Here is a 6,039-nt window from a genome sequence, read left to right on the forward strand (position 1 = left end):
AACAAAATAAGAACATAAATAAGATAAAAGTTAACTAAGTAAATGAAAGGAAATAAAAAGCATAAACAAAAGATTAAGGAAAATATAACTTAAACATTACAAAAATATAAAGAGAAAAAGTAAGAACAGGATATTGATCTAAAAACCTAGATGTCTAAATGCATAGCAAATGCCTCCTTTTATAGGCTAAAATTGAGAACTATTGATTTGATGACTAAAATTATTGAGTGGGTGGCCACAGACTTAGTGACAATCCTTATCTTTTTGTCTGCTAAAAATATCATTGCTAACATCCGAATTTGAACAAATTTAAACATGAAAGTTCTAGGAAATTGTCTCAGCTTTCCAAAAAAAAAAATTGAGGTCATTTGGACTTCTAGAACTCACAATATGGGCTGAATATTAAACAGTGTTTGGGATGCATGACATATTCAAACTTCTACGTTATTGCTAAGATTTGGACTTCCGAACAGCAAAATTGAGTCTTGCCTTTCCATGAAAGTTTTAGGCATATGTCTTAGCTTTTCATCCATATAAAGCAGACCTAAATTTTTAAGTACTAATCAGACGTTCTATTGTGCCATTTCTAAATTCAAGTTCTACATCTCTAGTTATTATCCAATTATCGAGCAGTGTTCCAGTTTGGACTAAACCAGCATCTCTTTTCTAAGCTTCACCCTCTCTTTGTCCTTTCAATTTCAGTACTTCAACCCATCAATCAATCCTTTCATTTATATGATAGGCCTGAATTTAGGATGAACATTTACCATAAATTAAAGTTATCTTATGGTATTACACTTGTTATTATAAAATATGCTTTAGTTAAGGAGTTATTGATACTTCAAGTGCAAAATGATGATATAAAACTATGATAAAAATGCACTTTAAGTACTAATCAGACGTTCTATTGTGCCATTTTCTTCATGAGTGTGAGGACAAATCAAACAATGTTGAATACCAACAGTCTTAAAAAAAAATGGCTAATTTGCGGTATTCACCGTCCCAATCAATTTGAACAGATTTTATTTTTAATGAAAAGTGATGCTTAACGAGAGTTTGAAATTGGTGAAAAACATAGTAAACATCAAAATTAGCAACAAGCGGATAATACTAGACATATTTTATATATGCATCAACAAATATAACAAAGTAACGATAGCCATCTGAAGAAAATAGGGGAGCAAGCCCCATACATTACTAAAAATTAATTCAAGTGGAGTAGACATTTGGTGACCCGTACGTCTTAATGACAAATGCGATAATTTTCCTAAACAACATTAAAATTAAGATGTTTGTTGTTACAAATAATCTTATTTTTCAAGATTGATAATTGAAAAATACGAGGTAGGATGACCTAGTCGACAATGCCATAAATTGGCAGAAGCAAAAATGTATTTAGGGCAAGTGAGGAAATGGGAGAGAGATGACTTGGTGAGTATGAAAGAGGGAGACAACATTAACAGCAGAAGCTGCAGTAGCAACAGCAAAGGAAGGTTGCAACAAAGGAGAATTGATTGGGTTGACGAGGGTGTGGCCACCATCTATAGGCTGTGGCCATGGCAGAGCAAAAGTGTTGGAGGAAGCAGGAGCTACGACAGAGGAGGAAGCAAGCATCACTAGCGCTACAGAGAGGGAGGCTGCTTGCAGCTGGGATGAGGAATCCATAGCAGAAGGAAGATAAAGTGTTTTAATTTATTTAGTACTCTAATACCAAGTTGAAAATAATAGAATGGCTTAGGTTAGGTCTTGGCCAACTTTTTTTATTTATATATGTATGGCATAACATGGAGTAACCACGAAGATTACAATATTAGAATAATTCTATATTAATTTTGTACTTAGATATATACATTAATTTTCTACTTAGATATATACATGTTTTATATTTTATAATAAATATAAATTTCCACATTGCGCCGCTTTGGTTCGATGATGGAGATTGGTACTTTAAGTAATTGTGATAGTTCTGATCGTGTAATAAACTGATAAGATCAACAAAAAGTTTGTGACATTTTTAATTGTGCCACAAAGATTTGGTTTGTTCCGGAACTATGGTAAGCCCAGCGTTATTATCTGCATATATCTCTTTGATTCAGAATTGATTTTTGTAAGGGCACATTTTGATATAACGCTTGCTTATTTTAGTTAGAGAGCTAGGTTGATGATAGTTACTCGAAGCAACATCTTGTCCACTGTTCAGTTGCCTCCAATTTTTCTTGTTCATGCAGTGTGATCGGGTTCTGTGGACTAATTATCACCTTACTGCTGTCCTTTCGTGTGCTGGGAATTCTTATTTATCTGCTGTGTATCTCTCCATGGTGCTTATTTCAGCTTGCTTGTCTTGTGTTCATTTCTATCCGATTTTGTTAACTGAAAGAAATCTGATTTTGTTAAGAAAACTAGCAAAGTTAGAAGTTTTTGAAGGATAACATCAATTGAAAAAAAAATAGTTAAATAACATACTTTCATCTTATCACACTTTTAAAATATAATATTTACTAAATATTATTATTAATTATTAAGCAGGACAAGTTAGTTATTGCATTTCATAATAATAATATTTAAACATGTTGGACTTATGAAAATGCTACAACTTAACATATAGCCTCATTGTTAATCATTTAACTTAACTGGTCGGCGGATTGATTTAGTTATTTGAATTAGTCAATTATTTCATATAAAAAATTATAATTTTATGAATTTTTTATTTCAAATATATTATATGAGTCAAAATATATATTTTTGGTCCACTTATAAACTAAAAAAAAAACTTTAATTAAAATATGTTCACACAATATATATCCTATGTTTTTTAGTGTCAACCATTCAACTGATTTGATTGACTTTACAAACCGGTTGACCAGTAATCCTTTGGCTCAACCAGTTGGCATATTAATCCAGTTGCATGAACCGATCAATCATTTCATACAAAAATCATAATTTTATAAACTTTTTTCTTACTGCTGTCCTTTCGTGTGCTGGGAAGTCTTGTTTATCTGCTGTGTAACTCTCCATGGGTCCCTTACTGCTGTCCTTTCGTGTGCTGGGAAGTCTTGAAATGCTACAACTTAACATATAGCCTCATTGTTAATCATTTAGCTTAACTGATCGGCGGTTAATTTAGTTGTTTGAATTAGTCAATTATTTCATATAAAAATCATAATTTTATGAATTTTTTTTTCAAATATATTATATAAGTCAAAATATATATTTTTGGTCAATTTATAAACTAAAAAAAAAACTTTAATTAAAATCTCAAAAAGTTAATGTTCACACAATATATGTCCTATGTTTTTTAGTGTCAATCAATCAACTGGTTTGATTGACTTTACAAACCGGTTGACCAGTAATCCTTTGACTCAACCAGTTGGCATATTAATCCAGTTACATGAACTGATCAATCATTTCATACAAAAATCATAATTTTATAAAAAAAATTTAAAATATGTTTATGAGTCAAAATATATATTTTTATTTATCTTGTAGACTAAAAAACAAACTCCAATTAAATCTCAAAAAGTTTTGTTCATATAATGGTTATGCTTTGTTTTTCAACGCCAACCAATTGGCTGGTTTGATTGATTATTATGAACCAATCAACCTATTAATCCTAAATTTAATTGATATCGTGGTTACTAATTATAATATTTAATTAATGTCACGGTTTAGAAACGAGATATTTAAAAGCATGTTATTTTATTAAAACTTTTTGTTGCTATATTAATTTGCCTTTTCTATTTATTTTGTTAATTGTAGAGGTGATCACTTTCAGTTCGGTTTTTATAAAAAAATAATCAAACTAGTTTTTTGAAAAAAATCAAAACCGAACCGAAACTTGTCCAAACCAATAGGTTTCAATTTGGTTATTTTGGGAAAAAAAACCGGTTTAAACCGGTTTGGCTCAGTTTGTTCTGGTTTTGGCTTGTTTTTTCTCTGTTTGGCTCAGTTTTTTCTGGTTTTGGCTTGGTTTTTTTCAATTTGCTTGGTTTTTTTCCAATTTTTTTTTGGTTTAAACCGGTTTGGCTCAGTTTGTTCTAGTTTTGGCTTGTTTTTTTTTTGTTTGGCTCAGTTTTTTCTAGTTTTGGCTTGGTTTTTTCTAATTTGCTTGTTTTTTTTCAATTTTTTTCGTTTTGGGTTCGGTTTGGTTCTATTTTTCGGTTTCAGGTTTATAAAACCAAAACCAAACTATTTTTTAAAAAAAATTCTAATATATTTAATTGATTTTTTTTACGGTTTAGTTTTTTCAGTTATTTTTTTCCAATTTTCTCAATTAAATCAGTTTTTTGATTTTTTCCTCACCTCTAGTTAATTGTCCAATTTGTCTAAAGAAATCTATGGCCTTGTTAAGTAGTCCTAAAAACAAACAGGAATATCCTTCATGGTCTGTTTGTATGGAGGGATTAGGAGAAGGATGGCTTAGGGATTGAAAACTCCCAATTTAAACCGACTGACTCTCACCCTTTATAACCGATTGACTCTTAACTCTATATTATTAGGGAGCCAGTGCCCTGCAATCTTTCTAAAGCACTAACTCCCTATCTGTAGTGACGGGGTCTTTTCTTGCTCTTGCTCGTCGGCGCTTTAGAAAGATTGCAGCTACGGCGCAGCGCCTGTCGTGAAGTCGACGTCTCGCGCTTCTTAGTCATGCTTTGAAGCCCCTACCTCTATTTAGGAAGTGCTGGCGCGACGGCCCCCTACCCTACCCTAAGGGCTCTGTTTTTCCCCAACCTATACAACGGGTCTCGATCTCGCTTGACTCCACATTGATTTCGTACTCGAGTCAGAGGTCCCTTCCCCTGTCCATCGAGTCTAGTACTTCACTATCAGACATTTATACACGCACAATAGTTTATAGATTTACGCCATGCTGCCAGGACCAAAATTTGTGCAAACCTAAAAGAAAATGTTATTTAGTCTTGTTATTAAATTTATTAATAATTTAAATTTTATTGTTGTCAAGATAAATTTTTTAATTAAATTATTTCTTATTTATCTTGATGAACACAATATTTTTAACTTAAATAATTGGTTCTCTTAATTTTATGAACAAAAAAAAACAACTTGAATTGAATTTTTCATAAACAATTTATTATTAGTCTCATTATTTTCATGTTAAATACATAATAATTAAAAATAGATTATTAAAATTCAAATAAAAAATTATAATATTAGATAGATAATAATTGTCAGACAGGTTAACCACTCAAGCAATCTGTATCATTTTCTTTATTCATCGTTGCATCCTCCTGACAAACAAAGTCTTCTTCAATTTACGTTTAACACTACATGCTGCAACGGCATAGAGGGCCTTTTATGCAATGGAAAGACCATAAAGAATCTAAGAATGAGCGATCAATAGAGGTTAGAATATTTTATTTATTTATTAGGTTATTTGAGTAGTGTGATAGTAATTATTTTTTAAAGTATTTTTTATAGAAATATATTAAAATAATATTTTTTATTTTTTAAAATTTATTTTCTGACATCAACACATTAAAATAATTTAAAAACATAAAAAAAAAATTTGAAGTTTTAACAACCTCTATTTTTATTTAAACCACAATCCTAAAATAAGGTTTAATCCAAACTATGTATCTATTTTTTAATTAATATGAATTTTGAACAAACTCAAAATAATATGCATATGCTTTTTGATGATGCTGTGGGATGGTGTGATCCCGTACGAGAACTATTTCCTGTTGTTTTGAATCTTGGTCCTTTAGCTTGCCAGCACAAATCCAGTCAGAACCCCTCACTTGAGCTTGCCTGCCCCTAGTCATTGTTCTAGGATTAAGTTTGTTCCCGCGGTAAATAAATAAATAAAATTGTTCAATTTCAGTAAACATGTTTTGAAAAAGGAAGAGAAATTCGTGATACACTTTGTAGACTGGAATAGGTTAAATAAAATGATTGTATTTAAATTAGAAGGCAAAAAAAGACAACAAGAGGTGGATAATTGTTTTCTTTTTAAATGATTATAATAACCTAAAAAAATATTATTTCAAAATAAAACATATGATATAACTCAATTATCACTTA

Source organism: Populus euphratica, unplaced genomic scaffold, assembly GCF_000495115.2.
Source record: "Populus euphratica unplaced genomic scaffold, PopEup_1.0 scaffold42.1, whole genome shotgun sequence".
Classification (NCBI taxonomy): domain Eukaryota; kingdom Viridiplantae; phylum Streptophyta; class Magnoliopsida; order Malpighiales; family Salicaceae; genus Populus; species Populus euphratica.